The sequence below is a fragment of the Petromyzon marinus genome, chromosome 40 (assembly GCF_048934315.1).
Source record: "Petromyzon marinus isolate PM22_M1 ecotype Great Lakes invasive population chromosome 40, UKy_Petmar_22M1.pri1.0, whole genome shotgun sequence".
Taxonomy (NCBI): domain Eukaryota; kingdom Metazoa; phylum Chordata; class Hyperoartia; order Petromyzontiformes; family Petromyzontidae; genus Petromyzon; species Petromyzon marinus.
In genome coordinates, this window is record NC_133706.1 from 12,882,699 (window position 1) to 12,907,848 (window position 25,150).

At 47.8% G+C, this 25,150-nt stretch overlaps 1 protein-coding gene across 1 annotated transcript in view; it reads right to left on the minus strand.

Moving 5' to 3' along the window:
• Nucleotides 1-25,150, minus strand: part of LOC116950712 (hepatocyte nuclear factor 6-like) — a 43,395-nt gene that overhangs the window by 16,466 nt on the left and 1,779 nt on the right. The window lies entirely within an intron of this gene.

The window sequence follows — 25,150 nt, forward strand, 5'->3', positions numbered from 1 at the left end:
GAAAACACCAGAGGATCCGGAGAAAAATCCACGCGGCTTCGGGGAGAGAGAGAGACACGATCTCTAAATAGACAGCAGGCGTCAGAGTCGCGATCGAACCCATGATTTCCTGCATAGCAGGCGAGAATGTCAACATCTCGCCTCACTGGAATCAACTTCCCTTGCACATTAAGCAATACGGGCTGGGATGGGGGGTGGGATATGGGGGGCGGGGGTATTTGTTCTGTTCATCTTATCTCCGTTTCAGCGTCTAACGCGATTATCCGGCAACAGTGGCCCGCATAATCGGATCTGAGGCGGGAAGGAGCGGCCACACGCGGGTTCAGCAGGGCCCCTCAACTGCGATCAGCGCTCCATTCTCCCTCCATGACATCGCTGGCAGTGCCGACATCGTCAGCATCAGCGGCAGCATTACTCCTGGGACTACAGCACCACTCCTGCTCGTGTCATCATTCATCATCATCCTTCATCATTCATCATCATTTACCGATATGATCGCAGTGCTACCGTGGCCAATGGAACGCGTCCGAGAGTCCGTCCATGGGAGAGAGATGGAGCGATGGAATAGCCGTGCGTGTGGGGCAAGGCGAGGATTGTCGGCTCGCGGGATCGTGAATTGGGGTGCGGAACGGTGGATGCTGGTGGAGGAGGCGGCCCTTCGTCACGGGGTCAAGTTTGAGTCCCAGGGTCATTCTGTGACACCCAAGACGTTAAGAGCTCAAAAGACCCGGGGGGTAGCAGCGTCACCAGCTGGTGAGATTCCTGTCCCTGCTGTCAGCAGGGGGCGATGGTCGCTACCGTGTGGCTGCGTGTGATCCCCATTGAGCAGCTCGCTGTGCCATTTTCAAATTTGGCAAAACGAGGAGCCTAGCCTGATCATTCATCCAGCAGCCTATGCACGAGTTTATCTTCAATCTCACCTTTAATTCTCACACTTCGACTCTCCGCCGTCAACTTCCCTGGCTTCCCGTTAACTACACCGCTGTCTTTTCAAGTACCTGAAGCTCGTCTTTAAATCTCTCCATGGCCTTGCCCCCACCTCATCTCGCCTCTCCTTCCATGTCCCCTCCTCTCTTCCTCTTCGTTCCCAATCCTCTCTCCGTCTCTCTCTGTCCCCCCTTCTCCCCGTGCACAATCCCGTGTCCGGCGCTTCTCCCTCCTTGTACCCTTCTCACTAGTATCAACTCCCCCTGGTACATTGAGCAGCACCCCCCCCCCCCCCCCCCATAGACGCAACGTACGTATGTATGTTGGACTTCTTTCGCACCGTACCAACCGTGCAACACTGTCCATAGCCCAAAACTGCCCATAACCCAAAACTGCCCATAGACTCAACACTCTCCATAGACTTAATACTGCCCGCAGACTCAGCACTGCCCATAAACTTAACACTGCCCATAGACTCAACATTGCCCATAGACCCAACACTGCCCATAGACACTGCCCATAGATTCAACACTGCCCATAAACTTAACACTGCCCATAGACTCAGCACTGCCCATAAACTTAACACTGCCCATAGACTCAAGACTTCCCCTGTAGATGAAGCTGTCCCGCTCCTTAACCTCCTTCACGTCTCTATTTCCAATTCCCTTCCCTCTCCTCGCCCCTCCACCCCTTCCCGTCCCTCCCCTGCCCTTTTGTGATCCCTAAGCATCCCTCTATCGCTGTCACTCATTCGTCAGCCCTGTTAATTTAATCATTCCATTGTCACAGTTTCGTTCAACTATGTCAAGCGCTTTTGAGTGAAGGCGCTCGCTACATACAAATGACACTTATTATTGCAGTCTTGCCAGGACGCGTTACACTCACTGCGGGTTTCCGACAATTTGTCGTTGTTTTCGTCAACAACACGATCGCCAACGCTTCCACGTGAACGTCGCTACGACGTCGCCACGACGTTCACGCCCGGACGGGAGCCCCCGGCGCGGCGCGCTCGCTGGCGCGTCACTGTTCGTGACTCATTCCGCCTGTGCTCACGCGTTCATTTGTAAGTGTTTAAGTGTTTAATTACGTATTCATTTGTCATTGTTTAGATGTTGATTCGTGCGTTCAATTGTTATTTTTCGTTTGTTTGTGATTATTGGTGCGTGGATTTGTGGCAATTCGCGTGTTTATTTGTGGCAATTCACGTGTTTATTTGTGACAATTCGCGTGTTTGTTTGTGATTATTCGCGTGTTTATTTGTGAAAATTCACGTTTATTTGTGACAATTCACTTAATTATTCGTGATTATTCACGTGTTTATGTGAGAATTTGCGTGCTTATATTTGTGATTATTCGCGTATTTTTGTGTGAAAATTCACGTTTATTTGTGACAATTCGCGTATTTATTTGTGATTATTTGCGTGTTTATTTGCAACAATTCACGTGTTTATTTGTGACAATTAGCGTATTTATTTGTGAGTATTCGCGTTTATTTGTGACAATTCTCGTATTTATTTTTCACAATTCGCGTGTTTATTTGTGACAATTGGCGTGTTTACTTGTGCCAATTTGCGTGTTTATTCGTGACAATTCGCGTGTTTATTTGTGACAATTGGCGGCGTATTCTTAGTTTTTTCGGTAAAGTCACGTTGAAGAGAAACAACAAAATAATAAAATATATATAAAACCATTATAAATAACCATTATAAAATAATTGTTATATATATATTTTATTATTTTGTTGTTTCTCTTCAACGTGACTTTACCGAAAAAACTAAGAATATGAATTACTGCAGTCACGAAAGCTTTAAATCAAAATTTAATTGGCGGCATGTTTATTTGTGCAATTCGCGTGTTTATTCGTGACAATTCGCGTGTTTATGTGTGACAAATCGCGTGTTTATGTGACAATTGGCGTGTTTATTTGTGATTATTCGCATGTTTATTTGGGACAATTCGCGTGTTTATGTGTGACAATTCCCGTGTTTATGTGTGACAATTTGCGTGTTTATTTGTGACAATTCGCGTGTTTATTTGTGACAATTCGCGTGTTTATTTGTGATTATTCGCGTGTTTATTTGTGACAATTCGCGTGTTTATTTGTGTCAATTCGCGTGTTTCTGTGTGACAATTCGCTTGTTTATTTGTTATTATTCGCGTGTTTATTTGTGACAATTCGCGTGTTTATTTGTGTCAATTCGCGTGTTTCTGGTGTGACAATTCGCGTGTTTATTTGTGATTATTCGCATGTTTATTTGGGACAATTCGCGTATTTACTTGTAATTATTCGATTGATAATTTGTGACAATTCGCGTGTTTATTGTGACGATTCGCGTGTTTACTTATGGTTATTTGCGTGTTTGTGACAATTCTCGTATTTATTTGTGACAATTCGCGTGTTTATTCGGGACAATTCGCGTGTTTATTTGGGATTATTCGCGTGTTTATTGTGACGATTCGCGTGTTTATTTGTGACAATTCGCGTGTTTATTTGATTATTCGATTGTTTATTTGTGACAATTCGCATATTTATTTGTGACAATTCGCGTGTTTATTTGTGACAATTCGCGTGTTTATTCGTCACAATTTCGCGTGCTTATTTTTGATTATTCGATTGTTAATTTGTAACAATTCCCGTGTTTATTTGGGACAATTCCCGTGTTTATTTGTAACAATTCGCGTGTTTATTTGTGACGATTCGTGTGTTTATTCGGAACAATTCGCGTGTTTATTTGTGATTATTCGCGTGTTTATTTGTGATTATTCGCGTGTTTATTTGTGAAAATTCGTGTGTTTATTTGTGACGATTCGCGTGTTTATTCGGGACAATTCGCGTGTTTATTTGTGATTATTCGTGTGTTTATTTGTGATTATTCGCGTGTTTATTAGTGATTATTCGTGTGTTTATTTGGGACAATTTGTGTGTTTATTTGGGACAATTCGAGTGTTTATTGGTGTCGATTCGCGTGTTTATTTGTGACTATTCGCATGTTTATTTGGGACAATTTGTGTGCTTATTTGTGATTCTTTCCGTGTTTATTTGTGAAAATCCGCGTGTTTTTTGTGATCATTCGCATGTTTGTGACAATTCGCGTGTTTATGTGATTATATTTGTGCTTAGTAGTAGTAATAGGTTTTTACCCTTTTATCTGGCACCAACTGACACCTGTTTACAAGGGATCATGTTTGCAATAACCACAACACAAGCAGTCAAAATGCAAACAAAAAGGGACAACTCTGATAATGATATGCACTGTCCTTGAAATTGATTGGTCCACACCCGTGACGGCTTTTCAATAGAGCCTAGTTTCCACTGGTGTTGGACTAGGTGACGCCAAAAGGCGTACATTTGTGCGTATTTGTGACAATTCGCGTATTTATTTGTGACAATTCGCGTGTTTATTTGTGACAATTCGATTGTTTATTTGTGACAATTCGCGTGTTTATTTGTGACAATTCGCGTGTTTATTTGATTATTCGATTGCTTATTTGTGACAATTCGCGTGTTTATTTGTGACAATTCGATTGTTTATTTGTGACAATTCGCGTGTTTATTTGTGACAATTCGCGTGTTTATTTGTGACAATTCGCGTGTTTATTTGATTATTCGATTGTTTATTTGTGACAATTCGCGTGTTTATTTGTGACAATTCGATTGTTTATTTGTGACAATTCGCGTGTTTATTTGTGACAATTCGCGTGTTTATTTGTGACAATTCGCGTGTTTATTTGTGACAATTCGCGTGTTTATTTGATTATTCGATTGTTTATTCGTGACAAATCGCGTGTTTATTTGTGACAATTCGCGTGTTTATTTGTGATTATTCGATTGTTAATTTGTGACAATTCGCGTGTTTATTGTGACGATTCGCGTGTTTACTTGTGGTTATTTGCGTGTTTATTTGTGACAATTCGCGTGTTTATTTGTGACAATTCGCGTGTTTATTTGTGACAATTCGCGTGTTTATTTATAACAATTCGCGTGTTTATTTATAACAATTCACGTGTTTATTTATAACAATTCGCGTGTTTATTTGTGATTATTCGATTGTGACAATTCCCATGTTTATTTGTGACAATTCGCGTGTTTATTTACAACAATTCGCGTGTTTATTTATAACAATTCGCGTGTTTATTTATACAATTCGCGTGTTTATTTATAACAATTCGCGTGTTTATTTATAACAATTCGCGTGTTTATTTATAACAATTCGCGTGTTTATTTATAACAATTCGCGTGTTTAGGTGACAATTCGCGTGTTTATTTGTGACAATTCGCGTGTTTATTTGTGACAATTCGCGTGTTTATTTGTGACAATTCGCCTGTATATTTATAACAATTTGCGTGTTTATTTATGACAATTCGCGTGCTTATTTTTGATTATTTGATTGTTAATTTGTGACAATTCCCGTGTTTATTTGTGACGATTCATGAGTTTATTTGTAACAATTCGTGTGTTTATTCGGGACAATTCGCGTGTTTATTTATGACAATTCGCGTGCTTATTTTTTATTATTTGATTGGTAATTTGTGACAATTCCCGTGTTTATTTGTGACGATTCATGAGTTTATTTGTAACAATTCGCGTGTTTATTTGTGACGATTCGTGTGTTTATTCGGGACAATTCGCGTGTTTATTTGTGATTATTCGTGTGTTTTTTAGTGACATTTCGCGTGTTTATTTGTGACATTTCGCGTGTTTATTTGTGACAATTCGAGTGTTTATTGGTGTCAATTCGCGTGTATATTTGTGACTATTCGCATGTTTATTTGTGACAATTTGTGTGTTTATTTGTGATTCTTTCCATGTTCATTTGTGAAAATCCGCGTGGTTTTTTTTGTGATTATTTGCATGTTTGTGACAATTCGCGTGTTTATTTGTGATTATATTTGTGCTTATTTGTGACAATCCGCGTGTTTATTTGTTGTTATTCGCGTGTTTATTTGTGAATATCCGAGTGTTTATTTGTGATTAGTCGATTGTTAATTTGTAATTATTTGTGTAATTAGTTGTGATTATTCGCGTGTTTAATTGTGACAATTTGCGTGTTTATTTGTGATTCTTCGATTGTTACATTTCGATTATTCGAGTGTTTATTTGTAATTGTTCGATTGTTAAGTTGTGATTATTCGCGTATTGTTTGTGATTATTCACGTGTTTATTTGTAACAATTCGCGTGTTTATTTGTGAATATTTTGAGTTTATTTTTTTATTAGAATGTTCATAAACACGTGGGTTGTTGACGACACAAAGCAGCTGTACTGACGTGTGCTCCGTGCTTCATTTGTGTTTCGATGATTTCCCTTTCGAAAAAAAATCTGGCCATATCTCGCTACCCCCCCCCCTTCCCCCAGAAAGGGCATCTCACACCCCCTGGGGATGCATGCATCCCTGGTTAAGAACCACTGCTTTACGGGGAACCTTTGTCTTTGTATGTGCGAGTGATTGTGTGTATGTATGTACGTATGTGTTTATCTATGGCCGTAACGTGCACATAGCCTGGCACAAGCGCCGTGTTGACGTCAGTGGCGAATGGCGGTTGTTGTATATGTATATATCTATTTGCCTATGTGTACATATGTGTGTATAGCTATGTGTGTACATGTATATATCTATTTGCCTATGTGTATATATGTGTGTATAGCTATGTGTGTATATGTATATATCTATTTGCCTATGTGTATATATGTGTGTATAGCTATGTGTGTATATGTATATATCTATTTGCCTATGTGTATATATGTATGTATAGCTATGTGTGTATATGTATATATCTATTTGCCTATGTGTATATATGTGTGTATAGCTATGTGTGTATATGTATATATTTATTTGCCTATGTGTATATATGTGTCAATATGTATATATGTGTGTATACCTACGTGTGTATATGCATATATACATATATATGTGTATATGTATATATGTGCATATCTATATGTGCATATGTATATATGTGTGTTCAATAGTTGTGTATGTACGTGCATATTTGTGCATATCTATGTGTGTATATGTATACTTGTTTGTTCAGTATTTGTGTATGTACGTGTATATATGTGTATTTGTATGTGTGTGCAGTATATGTTTGTACGTCACAGTGTCTTTGTATAGTATATTAATGCATGTCCTTGTGTACGTCTTTATTTTGGATGCGTGCATACGTGTGAGTACCTGTGTGTGTGTACCTGTGTGTGTCTACGTGTGCGTATTTACCTGTGTGTGTACCTGTGCGTGTGTACGTGTGTGAACGTGTGTGTCTACGTGTGCACCTGTGTGTGTACCTGTGCATGTGTACGTGTGTGTGTGTGTACCTGTGTGTGTGTACCTGTGTGTGTGTATCTGTGCGTGTGTACGTGTGTACGTGTGAGTACCTGTGTGTGTACCTGTGTGTGTCTACCTGTGCGTGTGTACCTATGTGTGCGTGTGTATCTGTGTGTGTGTGCGTGTGTACCTGTGTGTGTGCGTGTGTATCTGTGTGTGTGTGCGTGTGCGCTGCGCTATGAACCTGGCGACCCGGGTTCGATTCCCGCTCACGGCCAACACCAGTGACGATTATCTGAACCGGTCCCGGGCCTCCCCTAGGCCGACTCAGCCTCAAATGAGTACCTGGTGCGGTGTGTAAACATTGCCACTAGGGAGACAAAGGCGGTCGGGCGTGGTGCTGGCCACCCACCCCCTCGTGTACCGTTCCGGCCTTCATAGGTGCTCGCTAACAGCACTTGCCCCTACAGTCTGTTAAGGCTATATGGGGGATCTTTGTTGTGTGCGTGTGTACCTGTGTGTGTGCGTGTGTACCTGTGTGTGTGTGTACCTGTGTGTGTGTGTGCGTGTGTACCTGTGTGTGTGCGTGTGTACCTGTGTGTGTGTGTGCGTGTGTACCTGTGTGTGTGTGTGTGCGTGTGTACCTGTGTGTGTGCGTGTGTACCTGTGTGTGTCTACGTGGGGGGGGGGGGGGGGGGGCGGTCGAGCAGCGGTGAGCGCTACGCTGCGCTACGAACCCCACGGCCCCAATTCGATCCCCGCTTACGACCAACACCAGCGACGATCATATGAACCGATCCTGGGCCTCCCCTAGTAGACTCAGCCTCAAATGGGTACCGAGTGCGATGTGTAAACATCGCCACTAGGGAGACAAAGGCGGCCCGGCGTGGTGCTGGCCACCCACCCCCGCGTGTACCGTGGCGGCCTTTATAGGTGCTGCTCGCGAACAGCACTTGCCCTTACAGTCTGTCCACGCTACACGGGGAATCTTTGTCTTTTGTCTGTGTGTGTGTACGTGGGAATGTATGTATATGTGCGTGTACGTGTGAATGTATGTCTCTGTGTGGGTACGTGTGTATGTATTTATAGGTCGACTCAGCCTCAAATGAGTACCTGGTGAGGGGCGTGGTGTTGGCCACCCACCCCCTCGCGTGCCGTGCCGGCCTTGATAGGTGCTCGCTAACACATACATACGTCTGTATGTATGTCTCTGTGTGTGTACGTGTGTATGTATGTCTCTGTGTGTACGTGTGTATGTATGTATCTGTGTGTATGTGTGTATGTATATCTTTGTGTGTGTACGTGTGTATGTATGTTTTTGTGTGTGTACGTGTGTATGCATGTCTTTGTGTGTGTACGTGTGTATGTGTGCATGTATGTATTTGTGTGTCTACGTGTGTATGTATGTCTTTGTGTGTACGTATGTCTCTGTGTGTGTACGTATGTATGTATCTGTGTGTGTACGTGTGTATGTATGTATGTCTTTGTGTGTGTACGTGTGTATGTATGTCTTTGTGTGTGTACGTGTGTATGTATGTCTTTGTATGTGTATGTGTGTATGTATGTGGGGAGCGATAGTGTAGCGGTTAGCGCGCTGCGCTATGAACCTGGCGACCCGGGTTCGATTCCCGCTCACGGCCAACACCAGTGACGATTATCTGAACCGGTCCCGGGCCTCCCCTAGGTCGACTCAGCCTCAAATGAGTACCTCGTGTGGTGTGTAAACATCGCCACTAGGGAGACAAAGGCGGCCGGGCGTGGTGCTGGCCACCCACCCCCGCGTGTACCGTGGCGGCCTTTATAGGTGCTCGCTAACAGCACTTGCCCCTACAGTCTGTTAAGGCTATACGGGGGATCTTTATCTTTTTATGTCTTTGTGTGTGTGTACGTGGGTATGTATGTCTCTGTGTGTGTACGTGTGTATGTGTGCATGTATGTCTTTGTGTCTACGTGTGTATGTATGTCTTTGTATGTGTGCATGTATGTTTTTGTGTGTCTACGTGTGTATGTATGTCTCTGTGTGTACGTGTGTATGTATTCTAGATTTAAAGCTTTCGTGACTGCAAGGATCCATATTCTTTGGTTCTATTCGGTAAAGTCACGTAGGTAAAAAAACCAACAAAAATCACGACGTTTCGGTCACAACACAAGTGGCCTTCATCAGGTGAAGGGACCAGACTGTCTAGAGGACAGCGCTGGACAGTCTGGTCCCTTCACCTGATGAAGGCTACTTGTGTTGTGGCCGAAACGTCGTGATTTTTTTTGTTTTTTACCTACGTGGCTTTACCGAATAGAACCAAAGGGTGTGTGTATGTATGTCTTTGTGTGTGTACATGTGTATGTATGTCTTTGTGTGTGTACGTGTGTATATGTCTTTGTGTGTGTACGTGTGTATATGTCTTTGTGTGTGTACGTGTGTATATGTCTTTGTGTGTGTACGTGTGTACATGTCTATGTGTGTGTACATGTGTATATGTCTTTGTGTGTGTACGTGTGTATATGTCTTTGTGTGTGGACGTGTGTATGTATGTCTTTGTGTGTGTACATGTGTATGTATGTCTTTGTGTGTGTACATGTGTATGTATGTCTTTGTGTGTGTACGTGTGTATATGTCTATGTGTGTGTACATGTGTATGTATGTCTTTGTGTGTGTACATGTGTATGTATGTCTATGTGTGTGTACATGTGTATGTATGTCTATGTGTGTGTACATGTGTATGTATGTCTTTGTGTGTGTACATGTGTATATGTCTTTGTGTGTGTACGTGTGTATATGTCTTTGTGTGTGTACATGTGTATGTATGTCTTTGTGTGTGTACATGTGTATGTATGTCTATGTGTGTGTACGTGTGTATGTATGTATGTCTTTGTGTGTGTACGTGTGTATGTATGTCTTTGTGTGTGTACGTGTGTATATGTCTTTGTGTGTACGTGTGTATGTATGTCTTTGTGTGTGTACGTGTGTATGTATGTCTTTGTGTGTGTACGTGTGTATGTATGTCTTTGTGTGTGTACGTGTGTATATGTCTTTGTGTGTGTACGTGTGTATATGTCTTTGTGTGTGGACGTGTGTATGTATGTCTTTGTGTGTGTACGTGTGTATATGTCTTTGTGTGTGTACGTGTGTATATGTTTTTGTGTGTGGACGTGTGTATGTATGTCTTTGTGTGTGTACGTGTGTATGTATGTCTTTGTGGGTACGTGTGTATGTATGTCTTTGTGTGTGTACGTGTGTATGTATGTCTTTGTACGTGTGTATATGTCTTTGTGTGTGTACGTGTGTATATATGTCTTTGTGTGTGTACGTGTGTATGTATGTTTTTGTGTGTCTACGTGTGTATGTATGTCTTTGTGTGTGTACGTGTGTATGAATGTCTCTGTGTGTGTACGTGTGTATGTATGTCTTTGTGTGTGTACGTGTGTATGCATGTCTTTGTCTCTGTATGTATGTCTTTGTGTGTGTATGCATGTCTATGTGTGTGTACGTGTGTATGTATGCCTGTGTGCCTTTGTGCATTTGTGGGGAGTGGTAGCGTGGCGGTTAGTGCGCTGTGCTACGAACCCGGCGACACGAATTTGATTTCCGCTCACGGCCAACACCAGCGACGATTATCTGCACCGGTGCCGGGCCTCCCCTAGGTTAACTCAGCCTCCAATGTGCACAGTGCGGTGCGTGAACATCGCCACTAGGGATGGCCTTCGTTTGTACTTGCTAACAGCACTTGCCCCAAACATATGCTAAGGCTATACGGGTCTTTTTTGTCTTTGTGTACGTGTGAGGCACTTGCGACTTTCCCACGGGAGATTCCCGCAGACACCGTGATGATTAATTAATTAATGAACACGCCAGTGACTCGCACTGCCGTGAACGATGCCAGGGCGTTCCCATTCACAGCGGAGTGCCGCGACTTCCATCAACGACTCCGCGTTGCCCGCGACGACTCTTGCTGCTCATCGTTGTCTATCGTTCATCATACTCGATGGATCAACTTCATCATCAATCTATCAACATCATTACAAAAGTCGTTATTATATTTGCTATAGCGTGTCACTGTTATTACGACTGCCGTGTTGATGAACTCGCGGTGTCACTGTTATGACGACTGTCGTGTTGATGAACTCGCGGTGTCACTGTTGTTACGACTGCCGTGTTGATGAACTCGCGGTGTCACTGTTATGACGACTGTCGTGTTGATGAACTCGCGGTGTCACTGTTATTACGACTGCCGTGTTGATGCACTGGTGGTGTCACTGTTATTACGACTGCCGTGTTGATGCACTGGTGGTGTCACTGTTATTACGACTGTCGTGTTGATGAACTCGCGGTGTCACTGTTATTACGACTGCCGTGTTGATGAACTCGCGGTGTCACTGTTATTACGACTGCCGTGTTGATGAACTCGCGGTGTCACTGTTGTTACGACTGCCGTGTTGATGAACTTGCGGTGTCACTGTTATTACGACTGCCGTGTTGATGAACTCGCGGTGTCACTGTTATTACGACTGCCGTGTTGATGAACTCGCGGTGTCACTGTTATTACGACTGCTGTGTTGATGAACTCGCGGTGTCACTGTTATTACGACTGCCGTGTTGATGAACTCTCGGTGTCACTGTTATTACGACTGTCGTGTTGATGAACTCGCGGTGTCACTGTTATTACGACTGCCGTGTTGATGAACTCGCGGTGTCACTGTTATTACGACTGTCGTGTTGATGCACTGGTGGTGTCACTGTTATTACGACTGCCGTGTTGATGCACTCGTGGTGTCACTGTTATTACGACTGCCGTGTTGATGAACTCGCGGTGTCACTGTTATTACGACTGCTGTGTTGATGCACTGGTGGTGTCACTGTTATTACGACTGTCGTGTTGATGAACTCGCGGTGTCACTGTTATTACGACTGCCGTGTTGATGAACTCGCGGTGTCACTGTTATTACGACTGTCGTGTTGATGAACTCGCGGTGTCACTGTTATTACGACTGCCGTGTTGATGAACTCGCGGTGTCACTGTTATTACGACTGCCGTGTTGATAAACTCGTGGTGTCACTGTTGTTACGACTGCCGTGTTGATGAACTCGCGGTGTCACTGTTGTTACGACTGCCGTGTTGATGAACTCGCGGTGTCACTGTTATTACGACTGTCGTGTTGATGAACTCGCGGTGTCACTGTTATTACGACTGCCGTGTTGATGCACTGGTGGTGTCACTGTTATTACGACTGCCGTGTTGATGCACTGGTGGTGTCACTGTTATTACGACTGCCGTGTTGATGAACTCGCGGTGTCACCGTTATTACGACTGCCGTGTTGATGAACTCGCGGTGTCACTGTTATTACGACTGTCGTGTTGATGAACTCGCGGTGTCACTGTTATTACGACTGCCGTGTTGATGAACTCGCGGTGTCACTGTTATTACGACTGTCGTGTTGATGAACTCGCGGTGTCACTGTTATTACGACTGCCGCGTTGATGAACTCGCGGTGTCACTGTTATTACGACTGCTGTGTTGATGAACTCGCGGTGTCACTGTTATTACGACCTCCGTGTTGATTAACCCGCTGCTGTCAAGATCATTAGAAAACCATCATTGTTGATAAAAATATTACTACGATGTATTTCAAGATACTCGTGTCTACTGTAATTGATATCGATAATTTATCACCATCATAACCAACCATTGCCATTATATCGCAATACGATTACTATCATCCTTAATAATATAATTACTATCCGGTAATATTATATTTATTATAATAATCAATATTGCTAGAATATTTTAATCATCAAAATACGGGATAATTATCATCAACGGTGCTATTCATCACAATGACAAGCATCGCCATGGTGATGGTAATCAGCCTGGCCGCCTTTGTCTCTCCAGAGCTGATGTTTACTATACACCGCACCATGTACTCGTTTTAAGGCTGAGTTGACATAGGAGACACCCAGGACCGGTTCAAATAACCATTACTGGTCGCGGTGGTCGCCATGAGCGCGAATCGAACTCTCTCTAGTTTCTGCCGGGTTCAATCGGCCATGGACCTCATAACAATCGCAACAGCGACAAACCGTGATGTGATTATGGCGATGATGATGACAATAATAACAACCAAGGCAACATAATGATGTTATATCCAGATAATGATATTATATCCAGATAATGATAACGATATCAGCTCACTGCAGTCGCCCCACTGGTGGTGGTTGTTGTGGCTGTGCCTTTGCCAAGTTTCATGTCTCCAACCCTTCTAGAACATTCTCGCTCTCGATTGCATCAGTCAACCACGAATGCTTGAGTGTTTATGAGATGCACAAGCAAATAGGACGCCTCCTGTCACACGCACGTCGCCCAAAGATGTTTTTTTTTTCTCTCCATCAGCCACACGGCATTGATTCTGGGATGTGCATTTGTTGAGTAGCAGTGGTTCTAAACAAGAAACCTCTGGACCGGTTTCGACATTCAGTGTCTCAAAAGGGGACCTTTTTTTGGCAGTATCAAAGTATGTAAAATAAGAATAGGGTTTACCCTTTCTGGCAATAAAACACGAGGTGGTAAGATGTTCAACCATCAAAGACAAACCTGTTCGCCTTTTGAAGTTCTCTGGTCTGACACTGGTGAGACTAGACCCTACAGAAGGCTGTCTCTGGTGTAGGCCAATCAGTTTCCAGGACAATGTCCATGTATTAATCACCAGAGCATGTGTGTTGTTTGCATGTTCACCACAAGTACCGTGTGTGGTTAATGCAAACTTGATTCCTTGGAAAAGGTTTCTATTTAGTGTTTGAACATCTTAACAGCACCCGTTTTATTGCCATAAAGGGTGAAACTTATTATTATTTGTCATATTCAGCATCTCATCATCAGCAGCAACAAGAGGCTTTCCTTAAAACCAATGCTGTTGAACGGCCAGACATTGATAGGCAGGGACCCCTCTCTTTGTTGGTTACGGGTCCCAGCTCGCTGCGCCGCGCTACAACGGAGAAGATCAGCAACTCGAGCGACGTTGTACCCCAGTGGCTATAAACCAGGGGCAGTGGAGTCGAGGACGTGATGCTTGGTAAGAGAGAAGGCGCGTGGGAGGGAGATTGTGCAATCAGAGGACAAGGGATGGGTAAGGAACTGGAGAAACGGGAGCACAGGGACAGGAGAGATGATGAGAGGGAGGAAGAAGTGGCGGCTACACGAGGGCCTCGACGCCGCTGCTGCATGGACGAGCGGCGTCTGTTTTCACAGCGGGCGGGGCGTGGGGAAAAATTCCTAGTTGCGGGTGGCCACATAGAAGCCACGTGATTTACGGGAGGCTTGAGCTGGTTGAAAGAGAGGTGACATCACGGAACTCTCCGTGTTCACGGCCTCACGATCTCCAGTCCTCGCCTTTGCAAGATCGCCGCTCCTCTCTCGCTCCGCTCAAATACGAAGGAAGTAGCAAAGCATGCTGCACGCGCCTGATGATTGAAAACGACGCCCCCGCGTATAGCCTTGAACAGACTGTTGGGGTAAGTGCTGTTATCGAGCACGTTTGAGGGCCCAAACGGCACACGAGCGGACGGTGTGGCCAACACCACACCCGGTCACCTTTGTCTCCCCAGTACTGATGATTGCACACAGCACGAGGCAGTCATTTAAAGGCTGAGCCGACCTAGAGGAGGCCCAGGATCGGTTCAAATATTCGCCACTCACAAAGGCACAGATTCCCCCGTATAGCCTTCACGTACTTTTGGGGCAAGTGTTGTTAGCGGCACACGAAAAAGTTGGGTGGCCAGCACCACACCTGTCTCCCCAGTGGCAATATTGACTCATTCCTAGTTGCGGGTGGCCACATAGAAGCCACGTGATTTACGGGAGGCTTGAGCTGGTTGAAAGAGAGGTGACATCACGGAACTCTCCGTGTTCACGGCCTCACGATCTCCAGTCCTCGCCTTTGCAAGATCGCCGCTCCTCTCTCGCTCCGCTCAAATACGAAGGAAGTAGCAAAGCATGCTGCACGCGCCTGATGATTGAAAACGACGCCCCCGCGTATAGCCTTGAACAGACTGTTGGGGTAAGTGCTGTTATCGAGCACGTTTGAGGGCCCAAACGGCACACGAGCGGACGGTGTGGCCAACACCACACCCGGTCACCTTTGTCTCCCCAGTACTGATGATTGCACACAGCACGAGGCAGTCATTTAAAGGCTGAGCCGACCTAGAGGAGGCCCAGGATCGGTTCAAATATTCGCCACTCACAAAGGCACAGATTCCCCCGTATAGCCTTCACGTACTTTTGGGGCAAGTGTTGTTAGCGGCACACGAAAAAGTTGGGTGGCCAGCACCACACCTGTCTCCCCAGTGGCAATATTGACTCATTTGAGGCTGAGTCGATCTAGGGGAGGCCCATAACCGGCTCAGACAATTGTCACTGGTGTTGGTGGCCATGAGCAGGATTCGAACCGGGTGGCCGGGTTCGTTGTGCAGCGCGTAACCACTACACCACCGCTCCTCCACACACACCTATACAGAGACACAACAACAAACGCCAATCGCCGTTACGTGGCAGTGGCGTCACCAGGGCGCTTGTGCCAGGCTATGTGCACTTTAAGGACATGTGAAATGTCGAGGGCTCGCTGGCAGGAGTTCACGGAACAGACCCAGGTGTCATGGGTTCACTGACTGAGATGACTGACAGATGCACCATCTGTACCCCCAACTGTACCAACTTGCTGTGATTTAGCCACCCGGCGCTGCGCTCGTTGTTGTGAGCGTCGCTCCTCTGCCCTCCGTTGTTGTTGGAGGGCGACTGCCTCCAACTGCCCAGTAGCAGCGTCCTTCACGAGCCTCCTCCACAGAGGCCGATCTTGACACCGCTGGTACCAGTCGTCGGCAAGTCGACTCAACTCCATATCCTCATTTACCACTTAACTCCATCTCTTCTCTAGCTCGTGCCGTGCCCGTTTAATCCCCACTATCCAGCCAAACAAAAGCTAATTGGGTATGCGGTGACTGGGCATGCGGGCTACATGACCCAGCCAACGCAGTCTTGCCTGCCGGAGCTCACCAATAGGACTATGCCCAGATCTTTCAAGGATTTGTGAACTCCTCACACAATCCAGCCATGTGAAACCCAGAGTGGATCGTAGGCCGGCCAGTCTGAAAGTTTATAGCCAGTGCCGATCTTTCATTAGGGGGGTCCACGTTTCGCAAGCATAGAGAAGGGGGGGCTTGACTGTGGCCGAAAAGACCTGAAGCTTTGTGTGGAGCGACAGACCAGGTCGCTTCCGTACAGCGTTGTGCAGCCGATAAAAATATTTATTCTGAGTGAGGTCTCTGCTGTCAAATCAGAGCTGGTCATAAGCATACTACCCAGTTATGGAAACTTCTCCACTCTCTCCACAACTGCCCCATCACCGATTGGGGGCTGAGGAGGTGAAGTGTTTGGTGACACAAAATACCCAGGCAGGTGCTTAGTTTTGGTGGGGCTGATGGTAAGGCCCCACCTCTTCGTAGCACGTTCCAGGTTCAACAGCAGCGCCTTTAACTCCTCTGCGTGAGTAGCAATCATCAGATCATCAGCATACATAATATGCTTGACCAATAGGGAGCCATCCATCGACCGCACCAGGCCATCGACCATCTTCCCATTGTATCTGTACCGAATGGAAATTCTACCGGAACAGCCTTGTAAAATTCCAGAACTACGTGGTCGAAACAGATGTTAAATACTGTAGGAGCCAGAGGACATCCCTGTCGCACCCCAAGGTGAACAGGGAATGGCACACCGACTCCCGGGCGACGTGGTCGAAACAGATGTTAAATAATGTAGGAGCCAGAGGACATCCCTGTCGCACCCCAAGGTGAACAGGGAATGGCTCCGACTCCCGGGCCAAGCAGCTTTACTCTGGCCTGCCCACCATCATGACTCACCTTATTGATTGTGAGCAGAGAGTCAGGGACTCTGAAAGCACGAAGAACAACTCAGAGCCTTGGCCTTTTGATGGCATCATAGGCATTGACCAGGTCAATAGAGCAGAGATGTAGGTCTTGTTGGAATTCCCTACACCTCTGCTGTAGCAGACGGACAGGGAATATGGCGCCTGTGCAGGCCGGCCTTGGCCTGAAATTGCACTGAGGCTCCGCAAGCCTCTCCTCAGCGTGCCTGGCAAGGCGATGTTGATTAATCCTTGCCAGGACCTTTCCTGGCATAATGCGGAGGGAGATGCCCCTGTCGTTGTTACAGTCTGTGCACGGTCCCCCTTCTTATAGAGGAGGGGCCCGCATGCAGACGCACACAAAGACATGTACACACAAGCACACATGCACGCGCACACACACGGCGTACACACACGTACACATGCACGCGTACACACACGTACACGCATACATGCACGCGTACACACACGACGTACACACACGACGTACACACACGCACACGCACACATGCACGCGTACACACACGTACACACGCGTGCAGGCACAGGCTATCTGTTTGAAGCGACTCTACCCCACGTGGGTCGTGTCCACCACGAGCCGCGAGCACGGGAACTCACAGCCACAGCAACGCTCTCACTACAACGCTCCCTCCCGTGAGCAGCTGATGATGAGCAGCTGATGATGGTGATGCTGTTACTGATGATTACGCTGATGATGCTGGTGATCGTGATGAATGGCGACGTTGATGGTTCTGCTGATGATTTCTACTGCTGATGATGCTGGCGCTGATTAATTCGTAAACGCCGCGTAATTGTAATCAATATATTCGATCATCATGAAACCAATGGTCAATCCACTTCTGGATGACGGCCTCGCCAATCCGCTGCCAACTCTCCACATGGATGGCCAATTCCGTTTTCGTTCCGTCTCGCCGGTGGACCGGGCCTCTGCGGCGCGGTCATCGACGCGAGAAAGGCGACGCGCGAGCGGAATGTCGCAGAAGGAAACAAAAATCCCGCCACACGGCCACACAGACGCCGGTCGCAACGCCAGTGACTTCACTGGGCAGGACTGTGCAGACAGCATCAGCGAGGTTGCGGTCACTCGCACAAGAGCCACCGCCAGTCTCGACGCATCCGGCCGTTTACAACAACACTCGCGCCCACACCAACGCTCCCTCATCCCGTGAGCTGCTGCTGCTGATAGTGGTGACTTTAATGATGGCGGTGGTGGTGCTGCTGATGGTGCTGATTATTATAGTAGAGAGCGGTAGCGTAACGGTTAGCGCTACGCTGCGCTACGAACCCGGCGATCCGGGTTCGATTCCTGATCACGGCCAACACCGGTGACCATTATCTGAACCGGTCATGGTTGTGTAAACATCGCCACTGGGGAGACAAAGGTGGCCGGAAGTGGTGCTGGCCACCCCCTCGTGTGCTGTTCCGACCTTCATAGGTGCTCGCTATCAGCACTTTCCCCAACAGTCTGTTAAGGCTATACGGGGGATCTTTGTCTTTGGTGCTGATTATGATGATGGTAGCGGTGCTGCTGCTGATGGTGGTGGTGCAGATGATGGTGGTGTTGATGCTGATAATGATGATAGTGCTGCTGCTGACGATGGCGGTGCTGCAGTTGCTGATCTCAACGCTCTATTACCACCCGCTTGGTGACGTCCCATCGGGAGCGTTCGCTCCTCTATCTCTGTGGCTGCCATTCCGTCACCACGCTCGACCATCGACGTGTCCCGCCCTAAGCGCGATTGGCGCGCGTTCATCTCCCTCTGTCGCTGTCGCAGTCATTGCAGGCGTGGGCCTCGCATCGCCACAGGTCTCAGTTTTCGTGTTCGCTTTCTCTGGCCGGAGTCCGCCGCTCAGCACGGATTGATAACGCAACTCTCCGCGGGAGTTCGCCAGGGCGCTTTGATCCCGGCCCGCATTCAGGAATATTCCGCATTCTGCTGTTGATTTCTCCAGCTCAGGCCCAATCTGCAGTGGCGTTTATTTATTTGTTCAATCTTAATCGAAGGCCGTTGTCAATCCACTGCTGCCGGAACGCCTCCGCACGCAGCGTCTCGCTCGTGGGGGATGTTTGACCAATGTCTCAAGAATCGCTTCGGATGCCGCTCGCACCCGAACCGATTCGGCGTCGAGTTGTCGGTTTCGGATGCCCCTCGCCACGAATGATAGCCGTGGTCAGGAATCGAACTTGGACAGCTGGGTTCACGATGCAGTGCACCGACCACTGCGCCAGCACTTCCCGCGCGTGTGTGCGTGTGTGTGCGTGTGTGCATGTGTGTGCGAGTATGCGTGTGTGTGTGCGCGTGTGTGTGTGCGTGTGTGTGTGCATGTGTGTGCGAGTGTGCATGCGTGTGTGTGCGCGCGCGTGTGTGTGCGAGTGTGTGCGCGTGCGCGTCTGTGTGCGAGTGTGCGAGTGTGTGTGCGCGCATGCGTGTGTGTGCGAGTGTGCACGTGTCTTTGTCTTACAGTTTGTTAAGGCTATACGGGGGATCTTTGTCTTTGTGTCTTTGTCTTCGTGAGTACAGCATGGGGAGCGGTCGCGCAGTGGTTCGCGCATTGCGCTGCGAGCCCGGGCTATCCGAGTTCGATTCCCGGTCACGGCCAACATCAGTGACGAATGTTTGAACGGGTCCTGTGCCTCCACTAGGTCGGCTCAGCCTTACATTAGTCCACGGTGCGAAATAAACGTCAGCGCCCGGGGAGACAAAGGCGGTCGGTCATGACGCCGGGCACAGCTACTTCTTCGTGCGCCGTGGCGGCCTTTATAGGTGCTCGCTAACAGCACTTGCCCCGACAGTTTGTTGGGGGCTATAGGGGGGACCTTTGTCTTTGTGTACGACACGCGGGTGCTCGGCGCCCGAACACAATGGCCGCGCCATGGCGCGTTTACCGATCGATGCAGCTCGGGGTGACCCTGAGAGACGAGGAGGAGGAGGAGCCGGTGGGGGTTGTAGGGACACAGGCGCAGCCCTGCAAGCAGCCCGCACCGTCGTCACACGCACACTCGAGCCCGCAGGGTTAGCGCGAACGCGAGCGCTGAGAATGCGATGCTGTCTCGGGAGCTCTCGCTCGGCCTCGTGCCGCGGCAGCCGCGGGGCCCGACTCCAGCCCAACAATCGCCTGGGCACTGCAACCCAAACCCGGGTCACGTGCTACAGTCACCCGCCCCAGCCCCCACAGCCCCCAACGATAGCGCTCGTGTTATAATGCCAGCCCGAACGCGACAGTCCGAGCGCACTAACGCACTCCCGCCAGACCTAAGCATACTTATGACACAATTACGCTCACACCAGCCCTAACGCTACAACCCTAACGTACTAACGCACTCACGTTATAACACCAGCCCTAACGCTACAGCCCTAGTGTACTAACGCACTCACGTTATAACACCAGCCCTAACGCTACAGCCCTAGTGTACTAACGCACTCACGTTATAACAGCAGCCCTAACGCTACAGCCCTAGCGTACTAACGCACTCACGTTATAACACCAGCCCTAACGCTACAGCCCTAGCGTACTAACGCGCTCACGTTATAACACCAGCCCTAACGCTACAGCCCCAGCGTACTACGCACTCACGTTATAACACCAGCCCTAACGCTACAGCCCTAGTGTGCTAACGCACTCACGTTAAAACACCAGCCTTAACGCTACAGCCCTAGCGTACTAACGCGCTCACGTTATAACACCAGCCCTAACGCTACAGCCCTAGCGTACTAACGCACTCACGTTATAACACCAGCCTTAACGCTACAGCCCTAGTGTGCTAACGCACTCACGTTATAACACCAGCCTTAACGCTACAGCCCTAGTGTACTAACGCACTCACGTTATAACAGCAGCCCTAACGCTACAGCCCTAGCGTACTAACGCACTCACGTTATAACGTCAGCCCTAACGCTACAGCCCTAGCGTACTAACGCACTCACGTTGTAACACCAGCCTTAACGCTACAGCCCTAGTGTGCTAACGCACTCACGTTATAACACCAGCCCTAACGCTACAGCCCTAGTGTACTAACGCACTCACGTTATAACACCAGCCCTAACGCTACAGCCCTAGCGTACTAACGCACTCACGTTATAACGTCAGCCCTAATGCTACAGCCCTATCGTACTAACGCACTCACGTTATAACGCCAGCCCTAACGCTACAGCCCTAGCGTACTAACGTACTCACGTTATAACACCAGCCCTAACGCTACAGCCCTAGTGTACTAACGTACTCACGTTATAACACCAGCCCTAACGCTACAGCCCTAGTGTACTATCGCACTCACGTTATAACACCAGCCCTAACGCTACAGCCCTAGTGTACTAACGCACTGACGTTATAGCACCAGCCCTAACGCTACAGCCCTAGCGTACTAACGCACTCACGTTATAACACCAGCCCTAACGCTACAGCCCTAGCGTACTAACGCACTCACGTTATAACACCAGCCCTAACGCTACAGCCCTAGTGTACTTACGCACTCACGTTATAACGCCAGCCCTAACGCTACAGCCCTAGTGTACTAACGCACTCACGTTATAATGCCAGCCCTAACGCTACATCCCTAGTGTACTAACGCACTCACGTTATAATACCAGCCCTAACGCTACAGCCCTAGCGTACTAACGCGCTCACGTTATAGCACCAGCCCTAACGCTACAGCCCTAGTGTACTAATGCACTCACGTTATAATGCCAGCCCTAACGCTACAGCCCTAGTGTACGAACGCACTCACGTTATAACGCCAGCCCTAACGCTACAGCCCTAGCGCTACAGCCTAGACCGCGATTCGCGGTGACGGGAACGGCATTCGCGCCGTTGCGAGTCAGCCCGCGAGACTCCTCTCACACTCTCGCTCCTATCAATCACGTAACTCTTCATTCTTTTACTCATTCAAATCACGGTACTTTCGTTCATTCACTCGGTAAATCGCGGAACTGTCGCTCATGAAATCACGGCAATTAAATGCATTCACTCATTCAACCGCGGATGCTTTCATTCAATTATCAATCAAATAACGGCAATTTTATTCATGCACGCACTCATTCAATCTCGACACTTTCCTTCATTTGTGCACTCATTACATTGCAGAGTTTTTTCTCCGCACACTGCTTTAATCGCGGTACGGGACTTTGAAAATGCCGATGTCCAATGAGTTAATTATTAATTCATATTCTTGGTTCTTTCGGTAAAGTCACGTAGAAGGGAAACAAAATAATAAAAATATTAAACAAGATATGAATCCCTGCAGTCACGAAAGCTTTAAATCAAAATTTAATTATTGATTCATTCGCCGAATTTTCATTCACACTCATTCAATCACAGCCCTTTCCCTCATTCACTCATTCAATCATGTAACCTTCATTCACTCACTCATTAAATCGCAGCACTATTTTTATTCACTCATTCATTCGCGGCATTTTCATTCATTCACTCATTAAAGCGGCACTTTCATTCATTTTACGCAACCAATCGCGGACATTTCATTCACCATTCAATAAATCGCAAAAACTTCCATTCCTTCACTCATTCATTTGCGACCACAGTAGTTGCGACGTGGCGGCGACCATCAGAACCATTTCCGCGCCTCCCTTGACGTCGACTGAGCTTCATGATTACCATCACTGGGGAGACAAAGGCGGTCGGGCGTGGTGTTGCCCACCCACCCGCCCGCCTTCGTGGTGGGGGTGCTATTAGCGAGCTCCTCTCGAGGTAGGCCCGTCCCTCCACATACAGAACACGATCGTTGTCCACCACTCATCCCATCAGCTACGCGGCTCTCCTTCTGAGAGTGCTATTAATGCAGCCGCATTGGTTCAACACAGCGGCAAAGTCTGCTCCCCGGCGTCCAACTCCCCGTGTCTCATGAGCGGCAGAGTCAGGCGAAGTGCCCAGAGGTTTGGATTATTGACACGGACCCTCTCTGGCGGGTATGGGCCCATGCTCGACACACACCTCTACGACGCATGAGTATTCGTGTTAAGGCAAAGACAAAGATTCCTTGTTTCCTTAACATACTTTTTGAGGCAAGTGCTGTTAGCGATGAGCACTTGTGAAAGTCGGCGCAGCACACGAGGCACCACGCCCAGCCGCCTTTGTCTCCCCAGTGACGACGTTTACACATCACACCAGGTACTCATTTAAAGCTGAGTCGACCTGAAGGAGGCCCAGGACCGCTTCAGATAATAGTCACTGGTGTTGGCCGTGAGCGGGAATCAAACTTAGGAAGCCAAATTCGTAGCACAGCGCTGTAACCGCTACACTACCGCTCCCCATAGGCATGAACACACACACGCAAACAAATGCTCACATATGCATACAAACGCGCGGAAAGACAAAAATCCCCGGTATAGCCTTAACGGACTTTTGTGGCAAGTGCTATTAACGAGCACCTTTAAAGGCCACATACACTCGCTCACGCAAACGTGTACAGAGACACGAACACACACATCTACACACAAAGAAAAAGATTCCCGTATAATCTTAACATACTTTTGGGACAAGTGCAGTTAGCACGTATATATAAACACACTCACTTGCACACACAAAGACTTGCTCACACACACTTGATCGCACACACACATACATGCACAGATCTGCTCACACAGACACACAAAGATCAAACACAGATCCCCCAGATATAGCCTTAACAGACTGTCGGGGCAAGTGCTGTTAGCGAGTACCTATGAAGGCCCACACGACACACGATGGGGTGGGTGGCCAGCAACAGGTCCGGCCGCCTTTGTCTCCCTCGTTGCAATGTTTACACACTGCACCAGGTACTCATTTGAGGCTGAGTCGACCTAGGGGAGGCCCAGGAACGATTCAGATAATCGTCACTCGCCGCGTTCGTAGCGCAGCACGCTAACCGCTACACGACCGCTCATCACAGACACACAGACATACACACACTTCATCTCACGCACAAAAATATCTGCTCTTTCACGCCGCACACACACACACAGGTCTGCACACACACACACAGGTCTAGTCACACACACACAGGTCTGCTCTCACACACACACAGGTCTGCTCACACACACAGGTCTGCTCACACACACAGGTATGCTCACACACACAGGTATGCTCACACACACAGGTATGCTCACACACACACAGGTCTGCTCACACACAAGTCTGCTCACACACACACAGGTCTGCTCACACACACACAGGTCTGCTCACATACACACAGGTCTGCTCACACACACACAGGTCTGCTCACACACACACAGGTCTGCTCACACACACAGGTCTGCTCATACACACAGGTCTGCTCATACGCACAGGTCTGCTCATACACACACACAGGTCTGCTCACACACACACAGGTCTACACTCACACACAGGTCTGCTCACACATACAGACACGTCTGCTCACACACACACAAGCCTGCTCATACACACACACGCGTCTGCTCACACACACACAGGTCTGCTCACAAACACACACAGGTCTGCTCACACACACACGTCTACTCACACACACACAGGTCTGCTCACACACACACACAGGTCTGCTCACACACACACACGCCTGCTCACACACACACAGGTTTGCTCACACACCCACAGGTCTGCTCACACACACACACAGGTTTTCTGCTCACACACACACACAGGTCTGCTCACACAGGTTTGCTGCTCACACACACACACAGGTCTGCTCACACACACACAGATTTGCTGCTCACACACACACACAGGTCTGCTCACACACAGGTTTGCTGCTCACACACACAGGTTTGCTGCTCACACACACACAAGTCTGCTCACACACAGGTCTGCTCACACACACACACACAAGTCTGCTCACACACACACAGGTCTGCTCACACACACACAGGTCTGCTCACACACACACACAGGTCTGCTCACACACAGGTCTGCTCACACACAGGTCTGCTCACACACACACAGGTCTGCTCACACACACACAGGTCTGCTCACACACAGGTCTGCTCACACACAGGTCTGCTCACACACACACACACAAGTCTGCTCACACACACACAGGTCTGCTCACACACACACACAG